General features: G+C 39.6%; 1 long non-coding RNA gene across 2 annotated transcripts in view; it reads left to right on the top strand.

The window, feature by feature from the left end:
- Positions 1-24,000, top strand: part of LOC133622595 (uncharacterized) — a 182,024-nt gene that overhangs the window by 24,245 nt on the left and 133,779 nt on the right. For both annotated transcript variants that reach the window (XR_009817803.1, XR_009817802.1), the window contains exon 2: positions 23,782-23,952. This is a non-coding gene — a long non-coding RNA (uncharacterized lncRNA). The remainder of the gene's footprint in view (positions 1-23,781; positions 23,953-24,000) is intronic.

Here is a 24,000-nt window from a genome sequence, read left to right as displayed (position 1 = left end):
CAAAACCTGTATGTACCTTTTAGCATTAATGGCGCCTTCACAGATGTGTAAGTTACCCATGTCTTGGGCACTAATACACCCTCATACCATCACAGATGCTGGCTTTTCAACTTTGCGCCTATATCAATCCGGATGGTTCTTTTCCTCTTTGGTCCAGAGGACACGACGTCCACAGTTTCCAAAAACAATTTGAAATGTGGACTCGTCAGACCACAGAACACTTTTCCACTTTGTATCAGTCCCTCTTAGATAAATGATAAATGATAAATGGGTTGTACTTGTATAGCGCTTTTCTACCTTCAAGGTACTCAAAGCGCTTTGACACTACTTCCACATTTACCCATTCACACACACATTCACACACTGATGGAGGGAGCTGCCATGCAAGGCGCTAACCAGCACCCATCAGGAGCAAGGGTGAAGGTGTCTTGCTCAGGACACAACGGACATGACGAGGTTGGTACTAGGTGGGGATTGAACCAGGGACCCTCCGGTCGCGCACGGCCATTTTTCCACTGCGCCACGCCGTCCCAGCTCAGGCCCAGCGAAGCCGACGGCATTTCTGGGTGTTGTTGATAAACGGTTTTTGCCTTGCATAGGAGAGTTTTAACTTGCACTTACAGATGTAGCGACCAACTGTAGTTACTGACAGTGGGTTTCTAAAGTGTTCCTGAGCCTATGTGGTGATATCCTTTACACACTGATGTCGCTTGTTGATGTAGTACAGCCTGAGGGGTCACAGGCTTAGCTGCTTACGTGCAGTGATTTCTCCAGATTCTCTGAACCCTTTGATGATATTACGGACCGTAGATGGTGAAATCCCTAAATTCCTTGCAATAGCTGCTTGAGAAAGGCTTTCGCTTTGCAGAGTAGAGCTAGAGTAGAGCTTTAACTTGCACTTACAGATGTAGCGACCAACTGTATTTAGTGACAGTGGTTTTCTGAAGTGTTCCTGAGCCCATGTGGTGATATCCTTTAGAGATTGATGTCGGTTCTTGATACAGTGCCGTCTGAGGGATCGAAGGTCACGGTCATTCAATGTTGGTTTCCGGCCATGCCGCTTACGTGGAGTGATTTCTCCAGATTCTCTGAACCTTTTGATGATATTATGGACCGTAGATGTTGAAATCCCTAAATTTCTTGCAATTGCACTTTGAGAAACGTTGTTCTTAAACTGTTCAACAATTTGCTCACGCATTTGTTGACAAAGTGGTGACCCTCGCCCCATCCTTGCTTGTGAATGACTGAGCATTTCATGGAATCTACTTTTATACCCAATGATGGCACCCACCTGTTCCCAATTTGCCTGTTCACTTGTGGGATGTTCCAAATAAGTGTTTGATTAGCATTCCTCAACTTTATCAGTATTTATTGCCACCTTTCCCAATTTCTTTGTCATGTGTCGCTGGCATCAAATTCTAAAGTTAATGATTATTTGCAAAAAAAAAATGTTTATCAGTTTGAACATCAAATATGTTGTCTTTGTAGCATATTCAACTGAATATGGGTTGAAAAGGATTTGCAAATTATTGTATTCCATTTATATTTACATCTAACACAATTTCCCAACTCATATGGAAACGGGGTTTGTACAAACGTGCAGTTTTTTTTTAAAAACAACATCATATGCGTAACATTTGTGTAATTGTCTACAGAAGAAAGGGATTCGTATGACCCCATTGGTCACGGTTTACCTGACACATGAAACGTGACAAATTGGGGGGGGGGGGCGGTGCACTATCCACTTTGAATATTTAAAAAAATAGTTTTTTGTCGCAGTTCCAACTTTGAACTCATTCATTCATGTATTTATTTGACAGGGACAGTACAATTAAACATTGCTACCCATAGCTAACTGACATCAAAGTACATAAGACTTATAGCCACGGGCTAATTTGCAACCCTTGTACTTGGTTAAGCTTTAAAAAAAGATGAGAAACGTGAAAAGCATACAAAAAGATTAAGACAAGTACAAAAATATAAACATTTGTCCACACTACACCCAGTTCACTTCTGATTTTTCTTAAGCCACTTCTTCCGTTTTGTGGTTGCTGTGTAGAGTGGCACTTTCCGTCATTTTCAGCAGAATGCGTTGCAAAATTATTGTCGTAGAGGATACGAAAGTCAAAATGTAGGGAAAAGGAGCGAAAAGACGTACTTTAATGAGAAAAAACATTTGATACAAACTTTGTGTGGGACATTTTGATATTTTATTTTATTTGTAAAAAAAATGCTACAAACAGACATATTTATCAAAACTTGGTGTCGGTTTTGTGTTATTAACGTATTTTCCGGACTATATAAGCCGCACCCACTAAATTTTATAAGGAAAAAATATGTTCGATATATTAGCCACACCGTACCATAAGCTGCATATATATATATATACCGATACGAAATAATTTGTAGAATTAAAGTATTGACATACCTTAATTTTTTCCAAACAGTGTCTGTAGCAAGGCAGTAAAACGGTTGTTTGAACAAAACAGAAGTCATCGTCATGGACCCACTAGCTGCGGAAGCTATCTCCTCAATTAGCTAAACAGACTCAATAACTCCACGGGGACGTTTGATTGAATTTACGAAACTTAAACAATACAAAAAGACTGCCGTTGTAAGTTAATAATACGAAAATAGACACTTGTAAACATGTTAGCATATTAGCTATTTCTAAAATTGCTAGCTACGTACAAATATGCACGAAAACTAAATATTTTGTAAATGTTTATTTACATACCATAATACCTGGGATTTATATAGCGCTTTTCTAAGTACCCAAAGTCGCTTTACATGTAGAACCCATCATTCATTCACACCTGGTGGTGGTAAGCTGCTTTCATAGCCACAGCTGCCCTGGGGTAGACTGACGGAAGCGTGGCTGCAATTTGCGCCAACGGCCCCTCCGACCACCACCTATCATTCATCATTCCATTCACCGGTGTGAGTGGCACCGGGGGCAAAGGGTGAAGTGTCCCGCCCAAGGACACAACGGCAACGATTTTTGAATGGTAAGAGGCGGGGAGCGAACCTGCAACCCTCAGGTTTCTGGCACGGTTGCTCTACCCACTACGCCATGCCGCCCATAAACCATAATTGTTTCTAAACAGTGTCTGTAACAAGGCAGTAAAATGGTTGTTCAAACAAAACAGAAGTCATCGTCATGGACCCACTAGCTGCGGAAGCTATCTCCTCAATTAGCTAAACAGACTCAATAACTCCACGGGGACGTTTGATTGAATTTACGAAACTTAAACAATACAAAAAGACTGCCGTTGTAAGTTAATAATACGAAAATAGACATTTGTAAACATGTTAGCATATTAGCTATTTCTAAAATCGCTAGCTACGTACAAATATGCACGAAAACTAAATATTTTGTAAATGTTTATTTACATACCATAATTGTTTATAAACAGTGTCTGTAACAAGGCAGTAAAACGGTTGTTTAAACAAAACAGAAGTCATCGTCATGGACCCACTAGCTGCGGAAGCTATCTCCCCAATTAGCTAAACAGACTCAATAACTCCACGGAGACGTTTGATTGAATTTACGAAACTTAAACAATACAAAAAGATTGCCGTTGTAAGTTAATAATACGAAAATAGACACTTGTAAACATGTTAGCATATTAGCTATTGCTAAAATCGCTAGCTACGTACAAATATGCACGAAAACGAAATATTTTGTAAATGTTTATTTACATACCATAATTGTTTCTAAACAGTGTCTGTAACAAGGCAGTAAAACGGTTGTTTAAACAAAACAGAAGTCATCGTCATGGAACCACTAGCTGCGGAAGCTATCTCCCCAATTAGCTAAACAGACTCAATAACTCCACGGGGACGTTTGATTGAATTTATGAAACTTAAACAATACAAAAAGATTGCCGTTGTAAGTTAATAATACAGAAATAGACACTTGTAAACATGTTAGTATATTAGCTATTACTAAAATCGCTAGCTACGTACACATATGCACGAAAACACTCCTACAGACATCTCACATGGGACGGTTTAGTAAGTATGAATAGGTTTAGTTATATTGTAAAACTTACGTTGCTTGGAGTGATGAATGAAGAATCCATACGAGTAGAAACGCTATGGACAGCTGAAAGCCAAATGACTCTCCGGTTGACAAAATCAAAACAAAGCCACTAGCCGGAAATGGAAGGACACCTGCAGTGAGCGAACTTGTCCTTAAAGTAGGAGTACCCTACTTTAGAGTAATATGACTTGTAAAAAGTAGTTCAAGTAATTACTTGAGTAAGTATTCAGTTAAAAATTCAAGAACTAAGCAACTACTGATTTATTTAGTTGCGATTTTTTAATGGTTCTAACCAGGCCTGGAATTTTGTCATTTTGAGGGCAAGGCCACTTTCTGGCCTATGCAAACAGCATTAATCCAACTGTTATACAGAAACAAACAATATTAAACATTTAGCTCTGGTTTAACCAATCAACAACTGGGAAAGCGTCTGTCCTTTTAGAGTTTACTTGGCGAGAACACTGCAGTGATACACGCTCACACTGTCATTACAAACTTGTACATCTGCTCATTTTGAACATAAAACCATGTAAGTGTTTTAAACTAACCTACAGTACATTCAAAATAGAACCCATGCTGAAGTGTTCCTTTTGCCCACGATAATAACACTTCCTGTCATGGTACGTTAAAAAAGAACCCACGTTTAGGCTTAGTGTTCCTTTTTGCCCACAGTCAGTGCGTGTCCATGCACTAAATTAGTCGGATTTCTCAAATAGTTTGCCTCGGAATAATCCTCCTACAACCCATGTAAACACCTTAATCGGATTGTGTTCGGTTTTTGACAAAATCGGACTAACACACCTGGATAATGCGATTGAAAACCAGTTCTTTCGAGGGGGGTGTGCGGCCACAGACGACCCTTCTCCGGAATCAGATACCGTTCAATAAAAACATAGCAACAATTGGAATAAAGAGGAGACTTTTTATTTACTTAACAAATTGAAAAGAACCGAACATTTCAATGTGCATCGATGGTATCAAAAAAGAGAGATGTATTTAAGAAGGTAGCTAAGGAAATGTAGCATGCCGGCTTTTTTCAGGCTCCCGAACAAAATACGAATGAGATGAAAGAGAATGAAGCAGGTCTGATAAAGCGTACACAAACCTCTTCACGCTGCATTTGTGCAATCCTAACTGATTAACAAAACCTCTGTATTCAGAGTCTTTGCTGCCTTTTGACATTCAAAAGTTTTATCTCCGTGATCTCTGTCCGAAAATTCCTTCGAAAAAACGCTTCCATTGGTCTGTCTTTGCTTCGGGGCAGCATCCGCCCCGATACATTCTTGGTAGTAGCGTCATGTATGTAGCGCAGTTAAAGATCATTTCTTGATGCTGTCTGCTTTTGAACATCCGCATAGCCATTAGAGACCTAATATTTGTAATCTGTGCCAATGTGTCAGCGGACGTCTTGTAAAACAAGTTGTAAGGATCCAAAGGTCCTAGTGTGACGTCCTAGGTCAATCTAATACGCGCTCGAAGGAAATAAGCGCCCCCAGTGTACGGGAAGTGCAGCATAGATACTGCATGGACACTTGGACTTCACTCTTACTTTGGAAATAATTTGTACCCCTTTCAGAGATCACATTTAGTTCCACTTAAAACATTCACATGTTGCACAATGAGATGTAAGCATGGGATAAAGTATACATTTCTGTAACTTTCTGTCTGTAAAACCAATAATCTTTTTATGAGCATTTCTGTGATCTAGTAACAACATTTCATGATTGATGTCCATAAATGAACACTCTTAATAAATGGCAATTTCTTCATTGCTGTATTGATATAATAATACATTTCCCAAATGGAAAAAATTAACACCATAAAAAACAAATTTGTTGAAATCAACACTTAAGTCAGCCAGAAGCGTTTAATTTGCTGAATAAACAATATGTTTAATATTTTAAGTCCAAATGGGTCGACACACACTTCCATCGTCTATTTTTGCAGCGCAATTGCCTCCTTGAGCCGTTTAAGTCTTGATAAATCACATTGCGAGCGCTAAATGATTACATTTGACATGTCCTTCTTCCAGTATTGTGGGCGTTCTGTTAATCAGCATACATTCTGCATATTCACGAAGATCGACACTAAATAGATTGTGCTCTGTAATTTGCTCATTTAAGACTTCCCATTTCCATTTTTTTAATTTGTATTTCATTCAGTCATTGTCAAACAAAAGACAATCAAGACAACATTAAAATAAATCATAAATGACAAGTAGAAAGTTAAAATATCTGTCCCCGAGTCACACAATTACATTTGTTGTTCAATTTAGAAGACTAATAAGGCAATATTTGTATTTAATACAACATAAACAAATAAAAACAATAGCTTACACAAAATCATATCTTGTCATCACCGAGATTTTTTTTTTTTTTTTTAAATGCAGAAAAAAGATTTACATTGTATTGCTTCACTGTCAACTTTGTTCCATAGACTAACACCTTTAATTGAAATGCTTATTTCCAGTTCCCCCTGCTCTAAAACTCCTTTAAGGGACGGACTCCTCTGCTCATGAACTTAGTAGATCATATTTGCTTGTGATTTTGAAGTTTGCATGAATTTTAATACACGCAAACTTTTAGTAGATCAAGTCTCGGAATGTTCGCATCAGGCCCAAAATGTTCTGCAAACATTCCGAGGCGAGGGAAGAACATCACGCTTGAACACATCAAACCTCATCAGACACCCTAAACGTTTGTTTGAGTCTTTGTAATGCAGGTGTTTATGAACTACAAATATAAATAAAATACTTAAATAAGTTAGCGGTTATTGAGAAGCAGGACGTTATTGGTTTCAGCTTAAAAAAAACAACCTTAGGCACATTTGTAATTTATTATTTCTTATAGGAAAAAAAAACATTTTGTACTATTTGTCCAGCTCCTTTGGAACAAATTACTCACAAAATCGAGGTAGTACTGTATTACTCTATACATATTTGGTTATTTGCCTGTCTATTGTAATAGTTATATTGGTTGATTGGATACTTGAAATATTTGTCATAAAATAGTCTTTGATCCAATTCCGATTCTTGGGGTAAAGATTCGATTCGGAATAGATTCTTGATTTAACACGATTTTCACAATGTCTTACTTGGTGTAATAATTATAATGAAACTTGTTCAAAACAGGTTACAGGTTAGAAAAAAACTTGTAAAAAATGGATTCTTATAAAAAAAAAAAAAAAAAAAAGAAAATTTTAGTGTCGGTGTGTTAGGGTGAGCAAATTATGCGCTCCTTTTCTGTTTTGTGCTGTCGTAAACGTTCCCTCAGTTCTTTGTAAACAAACACTCGTGTGGGATTTCGTCACTTTTTCAGAGGGCGACACGTGCTGTGCTATTTACACCAAATGATCTGCCAAACGTTCCAAAAAACATCACACCCCAACACATCAAACCTCAACAGACACCCTAAACGTTTGAGTCTTTGTAATCTGCAGGTGTTCATGAACTACAAATATAAATAAAACAGTTAAATAAGTTAGCAGTTATTGGTATCAGTTTAAAAAAAAAAACCAAGGCACATTTCTAATTCTTATTATTTCTTATAGGAAAAAACAAAACATTTTGTACAATTTGTCAAGCTCCTTTTGGAACAAATTACTCACAAGTACTGTATTATTTTATAAAGATGTGGTTATTTGCCTATTGTAATAGTTATATTGGTTGATTGGATATTTGAAATATTTGTCATAAAATAATCTTTGATCCAACTCCGATTCTTGGGGTAAAGATTCGATTCGGAATGGATTCTTGATTTAACATGATTTCCGATTCAAACCGATTTTCACAATGTCTTACTTGGTGTAATAATTATTATGAAACGTTTTCAAAACAGGTTACAGGTTAGAAAACATTTTGTAAAAAAAATCATTCTTATAAAAAAAACAAAAAACATTTTTTCAATTTTAGGGTACCGTATTTTCCGGACCATAGGGCGCACCGGATTATAAGGCGCACTGCCGATGAATGGTTTATTTTTTTATCTTTTTTAATATATTAGGCGCACCGGATTATAAGGCGCATTAAAGGAGTCATATTACTATTATAACTTCCTTGTGGTCTACATAACATGTAATGGTGGTTCTTTAGTCAAAATGTTGCATAGATTATTTTTTACAGATCATCTTCAAGCCGCTTTCTGACAGTTGCTTACGGATGCGCCGTTTTGTGGGCGGTCTTATTTACATGGCTCACCTTCGGCAGCGTCTTCTCCCCGTCATCTTTGTTGTAGTGGTGTAGCGTGCAAGGACGGGAGTGGAAGAAGTGTCAAAAGATGGAGCTAACTGTTTTAAAGACATTCACACTTTACTTAAATTAATAAAAACAACACAGGAAATGTGTCCCGGGAAAACCGTTCGACCGGAACTCTAATAACTAAAGTTCCTTGGGTGAATAATGTAAACTCACTACACCGGTATGTTTTAGCACGTTCATGGCGAGTTTACTGACAGATATAAGTAAGAACTTTACACTACATTATATTAGAAATGGCAACAGGGGAGGGTGAATGTTCTTATCGACTCGAGAATGCGCGCAATTTTCCAGGACTTATGCAGATCCCAAATGCAGATCAGCAGGTACCAGAGGGTTAGAAAAGTTGCTTTTGCATAAAATTACGAAACAAAACACCATATAATGTCTTACCTTATACACACACCATAATAATGCTCGTATGTTTAATGCGCCGACAATCATTCAAGCGGTGCGACTTCATAACTTACCAAAGCCGTACTAAAACATCTTGATGGATTTTTGAGTGCTGTGTGTAATGTTCTATATTTTCAATGGAACATTTAAAATGTTGGTGTTGTTTACTTGAGACATATTGCAATTATAGTGCTGTCTACACTATGTTTGACTGCCATCGACTGGTCATACTTATCATTACACCATGTACCAAATAAAATAGCTTTGAGGTGAGTAAACTCAACCAAAGTTATTCCTTACATTATGCGCACCGGGTTATAAGTCGCATTGTCGAGTTTTGAGGAAAAAAAATGATTTTAAGTGCGCCTTATAGTCCGGAAAATACGGTAGGTTTGTTAGGGCGAGCAAATTAAGCGCTCCATTCGTAAACGTCGTAAACGTTCCCTCCATACTTGCCAACCTTGAGACCTCCGAATTCAGGAGATGGGGGGGTGGGGGGGTGTATATTGTAGCGTCCCGGAAGAGTTAGTGCTGCAAGGCGTTCTGGGTGTTGGTTCTGTTGTGTTTATGTTGTGTTACGGTGCGGATGTTCTCCCGAAATGTGTTTGTCATTCTTATTTGGTGTGGGTTCACAGTGTGGCGCATATTTGCAACAGTGTTAAAGTTGTTTATACAGCCACCCTCAGTGTGACCTGCATGGCTATTGACCAAGTATGCATTGCATTCACTTGTGTGTGTGAAAAGCCGTAGATGTTATGGGACTGGGCCGGCACGCTGTTTGTATGGAGGAAAAGCGGACGTGACGACAGGCTGTCCTCAGGTCAGCATGCGGACCTGAGTGAGGACAGCATGCGGCTGTTAATGGGTGAAGGTCTCAGGTGAGAGAGGACGCTAAAGGCAGTGCCTTAAAGGCACGCCCCCAATATTGTTGTCTGGGTGGAAATCGGGAGAAATTCGGGAGAATGGTTGCCCCGGGAGGGGCACTGAAATTCGTGAGTCTCCCGAGAAAATCGGGAGGGTTGGCAAGTATTGTTCCCTCAGTTCTTTGTAAACAAACACTCATGTGGGACTTCGTCAATGTTTCGGAGGGTGACCCGTGCCGTGCTATTTGCACCAAATGTTCTGCAAACATTCAATAAAAACATCACGCTTCAACACATCAAACCAAAACGCTTTTGGTTCTTTTATTCATTTATTTTTTTCCGAATTGATTTTGGAAAATTAAGAATTGCGAGTCGTACGCGGACCAAGACCAAACCGAGATGCGAGCACACTTCAGTGTGGTTCGTGGTGAGCTTTCATTTGGTGGTCGATGACCTTTTCATTGCCGGGGCAATAAATGCCTGCTGCTCTCAAGGTCAAAATGGCACACACTCGCACACACAGACACACAAATACACACACAATGCAATCCCTCTGTTGCTGTCAGTGAACAAGTGGCAACCTGCTGGGTGAAAAAAGGGCACGGTGAGAAATGCTCTCAATCACTTTCAATTACCGCGCACCCCCCCACCCCCAATCCCCACCACCTCCTCTCTTCTTCGTTGAAACTGAAACGGCCTCTTGCTTGTAGATATGTCGCAGATATTGATTTATTACCGCCCTCCTCCCGGCAATATTTATGGCCGTGTTGGCACCGGGGGTGGCCATTGAGGTGACTTTTAAAAATTGTATCATAAAAATGTTTATATTCTGCTTCCACTATGGTGTCCTAAAGAGGAATACGCCCTGTTGTGATTTGCAGACAGTGCTTATCGCATGCTAATAGCGCAGCTAATGATAATAAAAGAGTGTGTGTGTGTGTTCGTGTGTGTGTGTGTGTGTGTGTGTGTGTGTGTGTGTGTGAGGTTTGCAGCGCCCCTGCTTGAAATGATTAGAAGCCCGGTGCCATTATGAGCTCCTCTGTGCCTTTTGTATCGGCTGTAATGAATATTGAGGGGGGTATTTGGAGCACTTTGAGGAACTAACAGCCTTTTTAATCCTTTAATCCTGAGGAAAACCAATTTCACCCCAACACACACACACACACACACACACGCTGTTTGAAAGGGGTGTCAGTGAACGCAGTGTGTGTGTGTTTAACCTGCTCCCGTTAATTTCCCGGCCCATAGACCGAGTGATCCTGGAGATTAGGTTCATTAACATCACATATTGTATTCACCAAAGTGTGTGTGTGCTGGAATCAATGTGCAGATAGAAAGGTGTTGAGGTTATCGCACTGAAGTCCTGCACACACACACACACACACACACACACACTTGCAGCCCAGAGCCCCTGTGGCTGCTGTCGGCAGTGTTTGACCCCGCTGGAACAACCTGCTGTGACAAGAACTACAAGGACCTCCAGGAACTTTCATCCCATCAATAAAACCTTTTGCTTTGGGAGCAAGCGGAGGGTAGCTAATCCAGTTTGACTGATGGTTATGATTCATTGTTTCCATGTCAACCTTCCAGGGATGACGTCATCAAACGATTGCCGTTTTTGAATTTAGCTTCCACGTGTTGTTATTTTGAATTTAATTAGCAGGTCAGCAATGCAAGTCTCTCTAAAAATAATATTGTTGATTTTAGTGTACCGTATTTTTCGGACTATAAGTCGCAGTTTTTTTTCATAGTTTGACCGGGGGTGCGACTTATACTCAGGAGCGACTTATGTGTGAAATTATTAACACATTACCGTAAAATATCAAATGATATTATTTAGCTCATTCACGTAAGAGACTAGACGTATAAGATTTCATGGGATTAGGAGTGACAGATTGTTTGGTAAACATATAGCATGTTCTATATGTTATAGTTATTTGAATGACTCTTACCATAATATGTTACGTTAACATACCAGGCACGTTCTCAATTGGTTATTTATGCCTCATATAACGTACACTTATTCAGCCTGTTGTTCACTATTCTTTATTTATCTTAAATTGCCTTTCAAATGTCTATTCTTGGTGTTTGGTTTTATCAAATAAATTTCCCCCAAAAATGCGACTTATACTCCAGTGCAACTTATATATGTTTTTTTCCTTCTTTATTATGCATTTTCGGCAGGTGCGACTTATACTCCGGTGCGACTTATACTCCGAAAAATACGGTACCTTATTATGGTGGTACCTCGTTTTTGTTGTTCCTAATGTGTTCCAAAATTTCCCGAGACCAGGAGCTAGCAGCTACACAACAGCTAAGCACACAATAGCACACAAGCTAGACATACGTAATAAGTGTCCTTCATTTAAACCATGGGTGCTCATTACGTCGATCGCGAGCTACCGGTCGATCGCGGAGGGTGTGTCAGTCGATCACCAGCCAGGCATTAAAAAAATAGTCCTAAAAATGAGCGATCAGAAATCTTCACTATGACGTCACTTTCGTCACTTGATTGACATTCACGGCACCCGAGGGTCTTCTGAGATGACGTTAGCTGCTGCCAGCTCATTAAAATTACCGACTGGAAGGCGAGAAACACTTTATTTCAACAGACTCTGTCGCCGTACCTGTCGTCAAAACTCCAAAGACCGACTGCACAGTTGCACAGTTGCGCTAACAAAATAAGAGTCTCAGAAAGCTGGCGTGCACAAGCTAGCAAGCTACGGAGTTTGCCGACAATGTATTTCTTGTAAAGTGTATACAAAGGAGTATGGAAGCTGGACAAATAAGATGCCAAAAACCAACCACTTTCATGTGGTATTGTACAGAAAGGAGGACTTTTTTTCTCCTCCATTCGAAAATGCGGACGTTATCAGCACTACTGTCTGATTCCAATTAATGCAAGTCATCAGAATCAGGTAATACACCAACTTATATTATTGTCTTCATGAAAGAAAGGAATCTATGTGTTAAACATGCTTGTATTATCTTTAAACACCTTTAACTTGTTAACAATATTAACTATATGTATTAAACATACTTGTATTATCATTAAACACCTTTAATTTATTAACAATATTAACTATGTGTTAAACATGCTTGCATTATCATTAAACACCTTTAACTTGTTAACAATATTAACTATATGTGTTAAACATGCTTGCATTATCATTAAACACCTTTAACTTGTTAACAATATTAACTATATGTGTTAAACATGCTTGCACTATCTTTAAACACCTTTAACTTGTAAACAATATTAACTATATGTATTAAACATACTTGTATTATCATTAGACACCTTTAATTTATTAACAATATTAACTATATGTGTTAAACATGCTTGCATTATCATTAAACACCTTTAACTTGTTAACAAAAACATATATTTCATAAATAAGTAAATATAAATTATATATATGAATGAGGTAGATCCCCACGACTTGATCAATTGAAAAGTAGATCGCCTGCAGAAAAAGTGTGGGCACCCCTGATTTAAACAATATTGCAGTCTAAAACAATCATGGTCACATAATCACAATGTCAATATAAACAATAGGGTTGCTGAAAGAAAACTAAAAAAGAAACGCTCCCAACGGCGTGGCGCGGGTTGGGAGAGTGGCGGTGCCAGCAACCTGAGGGTACCTGGTTCGATCCCCACCTATGACCAACTTCGTCACGTCCGTTGTGTCCTTGAGCAAGACACTTCACCCTTGCTCCTGATGGGTCGTGGTTAGGGCCTTTCATGGCAGCTGCCGCCATCAGTGTGTGAATGTGTGTGTGAATGGGTGAATGTGGAAATAGTGTCAAAGCGCTTTGAGTACCTTGAAGGTAGAAAAGCGCTATACAAGTATAACCCATTTCCCTAACCAGGAAGGCGCCATCATCCTGTCTAAGAATATAGACTACTGTTTAAGTCACATTTGACTAACTACACTAGAGCAAGCCCGGTCACAGGCAATTACAGAGCCTGCTAGTCTGGGTGAGGAGTCAGTTAAGCTAGAACTAGCCAGCACCAGGCTGGATAATTCCTGTACGCATAGCAATTTTCTTAGAATAACACACAACTCACATAATGTGTTTTCTGTTGTGAATGTGTCCAGGGTAGATATGCATTCTACTGAGGTGGCAAATCATGATGCGTTCAGTCGATCGCAGCATCAAGTAAACAATCTGAAAATTCCCGTCGTATCAATTCCTAGATATGGTCGAAACTATTTAAAGTGCACTACGTATAATAAACGCAACATTATTAATATTTCTACTACGGATAATTTAAACAAAAACTCGTCAAAACAGCCCAATACTTATAATATGGGCTTTTTAAACATAAGATCATTGTCTCCCAAAACGTTATTAGTTAATGAGGTCATTAGAGACAACAATCTTAACGTCATTGGTCTTAGCGAAACCTGGCTCAAACCAGACGAATTTTTTGCGCTAAATGAGGCATCTCCTCCTAACTATACGAATGCGCATATTGCCCGTCCCCTTAAAAGGGGTGGGGGGGTCGCACTAATATACAATGAAAACTTTAACCTTACCCCTAACCTAAATAATAAATACAAATCGTTTGAGGTGCTTACTATGAGGTCTGTCGCACCGCTGCCTCTCGATATGGCTGTTATCTACCGCCCCCCAGGGCCCTACTCGGACTTTATTAATGAATTCTCAGAGTTCGTTGCTGATCTAGTGACGCACGCAGACAATATAATCATAATGGGGGACTTTAATATCCATATGAATAACCCATCGGACCCTCAGTGCGTGGCGCTCCAGACTATAATTGATAGCTGTGGTCTTACACAAATAATAAATGAACCTACGCATCGCAACGGCAATACGATAGATCTAGTGCTGGTCAGGGGTGTCACCACCTCCAAAGTTATGGTACTCCCGTATACTAAAGTAATGTCCGATCATTACCTTATAAAATTCGAAGTTCTGACTCATTGTCAACAAACTAATAATAATAATAACTGCTATAGCAGCCGCAACATTAATGCCGCCACAACGATGACTCTTGCTGACCTACTGCCTTCGGTAATGGCACCATTCCCAAATTATGTCGGCTCTATTGATAACCTCACTAACAACTTTGACAATGCCCTGCGCAAAACCATTGATAGTATAGCACCGCTAAAACAAAAAAGGGCCCCTAAAAGGCGCACCCCATGGTTTACAGAGGAAACCAGAGCTCATAAATTATCATGTAGAAAGTTGGAACGCAAATGGCGCGCGACCAAGCTTGAGGTTTTCCATCAAGCATGGAGTGATAGTTTAATATCGTATAAACGCATGCTTACCTTAGCTAAAGCTAAATATTACTCAAATCTCATCCGCCTCAACAAAAACGACCCTAAATTTTTGTTTAGTACAGTAGCATCGCTAACCCAACAAGGGACTCCTCCCAATAGCTCCACCCACTCGGCAGATGACTTTATGAATTTCTTTAATAAGAAAATTGAACTCATTAAAAAGGAGATTAAAGATAACGCATCCCAGCTACAACTGGGTTCTATGAACACAGATACAACTGTATCTACGACGGATACTGCAATACAAAATAGTCTCTCTCTTTTTGATGAAATAACATTAGAGGAACTATTACAGCGTGTAAGTGGGATAAAACAAACAACATGTTTACTTGACCCACTTCCTGGGAAACTTATCAAGGAGCTTTTTGTATTATTAGGTCCATCAGTGCTAAATATTATAAACTTATCACTTTCCTCTGGCACTGTTCCCCTAGCATTCAAGAAAGCGGTTATTCATCCTCTGCTCAAAAGACCTAACCTTGATCCTGACCTCATGGTAAACTACCGACCGGTGTCCCACCTTCCCTTTATTTCGAAAATCCTCGAAAAAATTGTCGCACAGCAGCTAAATGAACACTTAGTGTCTAACAATCTCTGTGAACCTTTTCAATCCGGTTTCAGGGCAAATCACTCTACGGAGACAGCCCTCGCAAAAATGACTAATGATCTACTGCTAATGATGGATTCTGATGCGTCATCTATGTTGCTGCTTCTTGATCTTAGCGCTGCTTTCGATACCGTCGATCATAATATTTTATTAGAGCGTATCAAAACACGTATTGGTATGTCAGACTTAGCCTTGTCGTGGTTTAACTCTTATCTTACTGACAGGATGCAATGCGTCTCCCATAATAATGTGACCTCGGACTATGTTAAGGTAACGTGCGGAGTTCCTCAGGGTTCGGTTCTTGGCCCTGCACCCTTTAGTATTTACATGCTGCCGCTAGGCGACATCATACGCAAATACGGTGTTAGCTTTCACTGTTATGCTGATGACACCCAACTCTACATGCCCCTAAAGCTGACCAACACGCCGGATTGTAGTCAGCTGGAGGCGTGTCTTAATGAAATTAAACAATGGATGTCCGCTAACTTCTTGCAACTCAACGCCAAGAAAACGGAAATGCTGATTATCGGTCCTGCTAAACACCGACATTTATTTAATAATACCACCTTAACATTTGACAACCAAACAATTACACAAGGCGAATCAGTAAAGAATCTGGGTATTATCTTCGACCCAACTCTCTCGTTTGAATCACACATTAAGAGTGTTACTAAAACGGCCTTCTTTCATCTCCGTAATATCGCTAAAATTCGTTCTATTTTATCCACTAGCGACGCTGAGATCATTATTCATGCGTTCGTTACGTCTCGTCTCGACTACTGTAACGTATTATTTTCGGGTCTCCCTATGTCTAGCATTAAAAAATTACAGTTGGTACAAAATGCGGCTGCTAGACTTTTGACAAGAACAAGAAAGTTTGATCATATTACGCCTATACTGGCTCACCTGCACTGGCTTCCTGTGCACTTAAGATGTGACTTTAAGGTTTTACTACTTACGTATAAAATACTACACGGTCTAGCTCCGTCCTATCTTGTCGATTGCATTGTACCATATGTCCCGGCAAGAAATCTGCGTTCAAAGAACTCCGGCTTATTAGTGATTCCCAGAGCCCAAAAAAAGTCTGCGGGCTATAGAGCGTTTTCTATTCGGGCTCCAGTACTATGGAATGCCCTCCCGGTAACAATTAGAGATGCTACCTCAGTAGAAGCATTTAAGTCCCATCTTAAAACTCATTTGTATACTCTAGCCTTTAAATAGCCCCCCTGTTAGACCAGTTGATCTGCCGTTTCTTTTCTTTTCTCCTCTGCTCCCCTTTTCCTTGAGGGGGGGGGGGGCACAGGTCCGGTGGCCATGGATGAAGTGCTGGCTGTCCAGAGTCGGGACCCGGGGTGGACCGCTCGCCTGTGCATCGGCTGGGAACATCTCTGCGCTGCTGACCCGTCTCCGCTCGGGATGGTGTCCTGCTGGCCCCACTATGGACTGGACTGGACTCTTACTATTATGTTGGATCCACTATGGACTGGACTCTCACAATATTATGTCAGACCCACTCGACATCCATTGCTTTCGGTCTCCCCTAGAGGGGGGGGGGTTACCCACATATGCGGTCCTCTCCAAGGTTTCTCATAGTCATTCACATCGACGTCCCACTGGGGTGAGTTTTTCCTTGCCCGTATGTGGGCTTTGTACCGAGGATGTCGTTGTGGCTTGTGCAGCCCTTTGAGACACTTGTGATTTAGGGCTGTATAAATAAAGATTGATTGATTGATTGATTGACTATTTATAATGTTCAAAAAACGATAACATTTTAAAAAAATTTAAAAATAAATAGGGGTGCTGAAATGTTTTATTCATAATCGCAATTCCTATTTTTTGCAACTCTAAATCAAATACATTTTCTAAAATGTATAAATAAAATTATACACTATACGTGTGTGTGTGTGTGTAAGTATATACATCCTCTGCTTAGCTAGCATTCACTGCTTGCTGAAGACTGTCTCAAAGACACAAAAAAAGTCTCCAATATCCCTGGAAAAAGTCCCCAGATTTGTCGCTAGTAGCTGTTTACAAAATAAGTCACCAAGAGGATTCACAACACCGAGTACGTGTTTTGCTTCAAGATGGTATTTTAAACGTTAGTCACTGCAATACCAACAACCAACGCAATTGTGCACTGCTCACGTGTCCTCTGCGCACAGCAAACCTATGCCTTGCACAAAATAAACACATCATTTGTTCTGTAGGATTTTGCAATGCAAATCTGAGTGACAGGTGACAATAAGCGGCCCTAACCGATAAAACAATGTTCATCAACACTGTTCAGTTATTATAACGTCTGTCGAGACGATGTATAGAGGACGGAAATTCCATCGATCAAAACTGTTTATTGTCGGCTGTAACCACACCAAAAACATTGGCAAGATACTGATATCTATAAAAACTGTTCATTTTCCTGCCATAAAAACCTTGCCAAAACCAACACTTTGTCATCCGTCATATCAACAGCAGTCAGTCTTTCACTTACCCGCACCAACACACGCACTCATGGCACTTCGCCACTGATGCATTTATGGCCACACCAAAAGTCGGACAACTCCAACACCACACAAAGTGTACATGACGGGTCGTTATACTATAACTCCTCAATCAGATGTGTGCTTATTCTACTGTCATTTATTAAGAATGTTAATGTATAGATATTAATCATGAAATGCTGATAAAAAGTTATTTTAAGATCAGAAATACAAGACAAAGCAGGAATGTACTCCTTATCCTATGCTTACATCTCATTGTGCAACAGGAGAATGTTTTAAGGAGAACTAATTGTGATCTCTGAAAGGGGTACAAATTATTTCCAAAGTAGGCACCATCAACCAGGCATAAAATACTAGTACCTTAGCTCATAAAAAACAATATTTTTTTTGTTATTCTCATGGTCAGTGGGCCAAATCACTTATATCGGAAAATAATCTCATTAAAATGACTGCTGTCATTTGATTAAAACTTGTCATGATGTCCGGTTTAGGACAGGTGTGATGCTGGTATGGCCAGAATGTGCACGTCAGTTTTTGCGTTTGCTCACACAATCGGAAAAATTCCAGGGAACATTGCCAACAAGTTACCTCAGTTTTATTCTGTTTTGAAGCAAAATTGGCCGCCTCTCATTGTGATCACAGACTGCGTGACAAATGGACGCGTCTTTCGATTTAAGCCTCAACCCAGAAGTGATTAATCATCATTCATAATTGATAACGTGATCATTAATTTATCTTAATCCCATGCGTTAGCGCTTTTAGGAATTGACGGCCCTAGTAGACATAGTATGTTAAAACTTCCCGCATGCAATATGCTGATAAATTCCATGCAGCATTCCATGCTCCTTTTCTTCTGCCGTTGGTGTATTTGTGTGTGTTGGGTAGCATCTGCGTGGTGGCACATCTTTTATTAAGAATGTTAATGTATGGATATTAATCATGAAATGCTGATGAAGTAATTTTACAAGACAAAACAGGAATGTACTCTTTATCCTATGCTTACATCTCATTGTGCAACAGGAGAACGTTTTAAGGGGTTCTAAATGGGATCTCTGAAAGGGGTACAAACTAATTCCAAAGTAGGACCACCACCCAGGCATAAAATACTAGTACCTTAGCTCATGAAAAACAATATTGTTTTGTTATTTTTATGGTAAGTGGGCCAAATCACTTATATCGGAAAATAATCTGTCATTTGATTATTATAGTAAAACTTGTCATGATGTCCGCTTTAGGACAGGTGTGATGCTGGTATGGCCAGAGTGTGCACGTCAGTTTTTGCGTTTGCTCACACAATCGGAAAAATTCCAGGGAACATTGCCAACAAGTTACCTCAGTTTTATTCTATTTTGAAGCGAAATTGGCCGCCTCTCATCGTGATCACAGACTGCGTGACAAATGCACGCGTCTTTCGATTTAAGCCTCAACCCAGAAGTGATTAATCATCATTCATAATTGATAACGTGATCATTAATTTATCTTAATCCCATGCGTTAGCGCGTTTAGGAATTGACGGCCCTAGTAGACATAGTGTGTTAAAACCTCCCGCATGCAATATGCTGATAAATTCCATGCTGCCGGCTCCTTTTCTTCCGCCGTTGGTGTATTTGTGTGTGTTGGGTAGCATCTGCGTGGTGGCACATCTTTTATTAAGAATGTTAATGTATGGATATTAATCATGAAATGCTGATAAAATAATTTACAAGACAAAAAAGGATTGTACTCTTTATCCTATGGTTACATCTCATTGTGCAACAAGAGAACGTTTTAAGGGGTTCTAAATGGGATCTCTGAAAGGGGTACAAACGAAATCCAAAGTGAGACCACCACCCAGGCATAAAATACTAGTACCTTAGCTCATGAAAAACAATATTGTTTTGTTATTTTTATGGTAAGTGGGCCAAATCACTTATATCGGAAAATAATCTGTCATTTGATTATTATAGTAAAACTTGTCATGATGTCCGGTTTAGGACAGGTGTGATGCTGTTATGGCCAGAGTGTGCACGTCAGTTTTTGCGTTTGCTCACACAATCGGAAACATTTGAGGGAACATTGCCAACAAGTTACCTCAGTTTTATTCTGTTTTGAAGCAAAATTGGCAGCTTCTCATCATGATCACAGACTGCGTGACAAATGCACGCGTCTTTCGGTTTAAGCCTCAACCCGGAAGTGATTAATCATCATTCATAATTGATATGATCATTAATTTATCTTAATCCCATGCGTTAGCGCGTTAAGGAATTGACGGCCCTAGTTGACATAGTATGTTAAAATCTCCCGCATGCAATATACTGATAAATTCCATGCTGCCGGCTCCTTTTCTTCCGCCGTTGGTGTATTTGTGTGTGTTGGGTAGCATCTGCATGGTGGCGCATCTTTTATTAAGAATGTTAATGTATGGATATTAATCATGAAATGCTGATGAAGTAATTTTACAAGACAAAGCAGGAATGTACTCTTTATCCTATGCTTACATCTCATTGTGCAACAGGAGAACGTTTTAAAGGGCTCTAAATGGAATCTTTGAAAGGGGTACAAACTAATTCCAAAGCAGGACCACCACCCAGGCATAAAATACTAGTATCTTAGCTCATGAAAAACAATATTTTTTTGTTCTTTTTATGGTAAGTGGGCCAAATCACTTATATCGGAAAATAATCTCATTAAAATGACTGCTGTCATTTGATTATTATAGTAAAACTTGTTATGATAACCGGTTTAGGACAGGTGTGATGCTGGTATGGCCAGAGTGTGCACGTCAGTTTTTGCGTTTGCTCACACAATCGGAAACATTTGAGGGAACATTGCCAACAAGTTACCTCAGTTTTATTCTGTTTTGAAGCGAAATTGGCCGCCTCTCATCGTGATCACAGACTGCGTGACAAATGTACGCGTCTTTCGATTTAAGCCTCAACCCAGAAGTGATTAATCATCTTTCATAATTGATAACGTGATCATTAATTTATCTTAATCCCATGCATTAGCGCGTTTAGGAATTGACGGTCCTAGTTGACATAGTATGTTAAAACCTCCTGCATAAGGGGAGCATGCAATATGCTGATTAATTCCATGCTGCCGGCTCCTTTTCTTCCGCCGTTGGTGTATTTGTGTGTGTTGGGCGCATCATTTATTAAGAATGTTAATGTCTGGATATTAATCAGGGAATGCTGATAAAGTTATTTTACAAGACAAAGCAGGAATGTACTCTTTATCCTATGCTTACATCTCATTGTGCAACAGGAGAACGTTTTAACGGGTTCTAAATGTGATCTCTGAAAGGGGTACAAACTAATTCCAAAGTAGGACCACCACCCAGGCATAAAATACTAGTACCTTTCTGTTTTGAAGCGAAATTGGCCGCCTCTCATCGTGATCACAGACTGCGTGACAAATGCACGCCTCTTTCGGTTTAAGCCTCAACCCGGAAGTGATTAATCATCATTGATAATTGATATGATCATTAATTTATCTTAATCCCATGCGTTAGCGCATTTAGGAATTGACGGCCCTAGTAGACATAGTATGTTAAAACCTCCCGCATGCAATATGCTGATAAATTCCATGCTGCCGGCTCCTTTTCTTCCGCCGTTGGTGTATTTGTGTGTGTTGGGTAGCATGTGCGTGGTGGCGCATCCGACCAGGCAGCATAAAGGAGGAGCGTCTGGGGAGTTTTATCACCGAGTCAGGCTGTCCGGGGGACTCGGGGAATGGTGCTCAGAGGGCCCGGGTGATGTTGAATAGGTGTCAATGTCAATAGGGCGAGACGTGAGAGGGTCGTAGGAAGGAAACTGTCCCTCTATAGGTGAGTAGCAGCATAATTAATAAGGCGGGGAGCAAACATGGAATGTGGAAGCACAGATAAGGTCTAATGGAGGAGGAGATGGTGCAGAGTGCAAACCTGACGTTGTTGGCGGATGTTCACCTCTGCACCAAATCCTCTCTTTTATATTCCTAAAGCCAAACATAATGGCGGCAACACGTGAAAGAAGAGGTTAATTGTTGTAAGCGGTCCCCACCAGAAGAAGTAATGGTATCGATTAACACCCCCAAGCTGGATGAACACCCGGCAATAAGATGATCAATCATATCTTTCGGGGTCCTGGGCCACATGTTTTGAGCCTTCGCATTAATTCAATCTCCATTATACGGCCTAAGTGGGGCTCGGTAATGGATTTGTGCACTCTAACAGAAAATGGCTTTTCGAAACCGACGCACAATTAGCACAAAGGTTTTTTTTGGGTTTTTTTTTTGGGGCAAACCCATCCTGGCGTTGTCAAACCGATGGGAAGTAAAAAAAACAAAAAACCCCCGCAGCTTTTTGAAATGAGTCAGAATACGTGGGGTTAATAACGTGTACCGAAACTTTAAATTAGTGTTGTTTTTTTTTGTTTTTGAGAGACCATTAATCAAGGCATTGATTTTAATATAAATTCAATCTTTCTAATTTCCCCCACAAGATACTTCTCTGCATCTACCTGGCATGAGCTCAGTGCTCGTTAGAAGCAAAACACTCCGCTCTACAGGCACGCCGTTGCAAATATGGAGCAGGACGAGACTTTTTAGGAGGGAAATTCATCTTTCCCGTCTTTCCAATTCATGCAAATTCCACCAACTTCCTCGCGTATTTTGTCCAACCTGTCAAATCTGTCTCAAACACACACGTCAGCTGTTTAATTAAAACCTATCTATTGCTCAAACTGCTCCCATGTACCTCAGACCTACTTCCTATCCCTGTCTGCGACGCTAAGCCTTCTGGGTAATGTAGTACATACCGTAAATTCCCGACAATAAGCCTCTACTTTTTTCCTACACTTTGAAACCTGCGGCTTATAGGATGGTGCGGCTAATTTATGTTTTTTTCTTTACTGAGGCCATAAAACAAAGTTTTCAAAACAAACAAGCAAATACGCTGAGAAAGTGCGTTATTGTTTGTGCTATAGCGCCCTCTTTTGGATGAGTTCGCTCACTGCAGGTGTTGCAGTGTCCTTCCAGTCATACTTGCCAACCCTCCCGAATTTTCCGGGAGACTCCCGAAATTCAGCGCCTCTCCCGAAAACCTCCCGGGACAAATATTCTCCCGAAAATCTCCAGCTCCATGCGACCTGAGTGAGGACAGCCTTTTTTCATGACGGGAGAACAGGGTGACAAGAACTAAATCATCCAGACTAGAGATAAATAGTATTATTATGTTTATCTTACCTACAAATAAATATATATATTAATAATAATTTTAAAAAATTACTATATTTTGCTAAAAACATCAACATTAATTATATTTTTATTTGTATTTTTTCTGACTCCTTATTACATTCAGCCATAGAATTATACATTAAAATAAACATATTTGAAATAATTAATTTTAAATGATCATAATTCATTTAAAATGACCATATTTAATTATTAAAATAATTGCTTGTTTATCAACAACTTTAACATTTTATTCATTACATTTTGAAGCTCTCAGAAGCCAAGTTATGTTATATTCCTTAATATTTATTTATGCAAGTTTGCCTTCCAGTAGTGCTTTTTTTTTTTTTCAAACGGATTTGCCGTTCAGCCTTCGAGCCACTCATAGCGTTTCTACTCGTATGAATTCTTTATTCATCACTCCAAGTAAGTTTTACAATACAACTAAAACAATTCATACTTACTAAACCGTCCCATGTGTGATGTCTGTAGGGTAGGAGTGTTTTCATGCATGTAATGAAATGTCGTTAGCAATAGCTAATATGCTAACACGTTTACGAGTGTCTGTTAGTATTATTAACTTACAATGGCATTTTTTTTGTTTTCTTTCAGTTTCACAAATTCCTCAGTAAATTCACCAAAACGTCACCGTGGAGTTCTTGAGTCTGTTTAGCTGATTGGAGAGCAATTTTCCGCAGCTAGTGGATCCATGACGATGACTTCAGTTTTGTTGGATCAGCCGTTTTACTGCCGTGTTACAGACACCGTTTGGAAACAATTAAGGTATGTAAAATAAAACATTATCTTTCTGTGTGAATAACTCATCTCACA

Source organism: Nerophis lumbriciformis, linkage group LG23 (genome assembly GCF_033978685.3).
Source record: "Nerophis lumbriciformis linkage group LG23, RoL_Nlum_v2.1, whole genome shotgun sequence".
Lineage (NCBI taxonomy): Eukaryota > Metazoa > Chordata > Actinopteri > Syngnathiformes > Syngnathidae > Nerophis > Nerophis lumbriciformis.
Note: the sequence above shows the minus strand (reverse complement) of the source record. Positions and strands in the feature narration are given on the sequence as shown.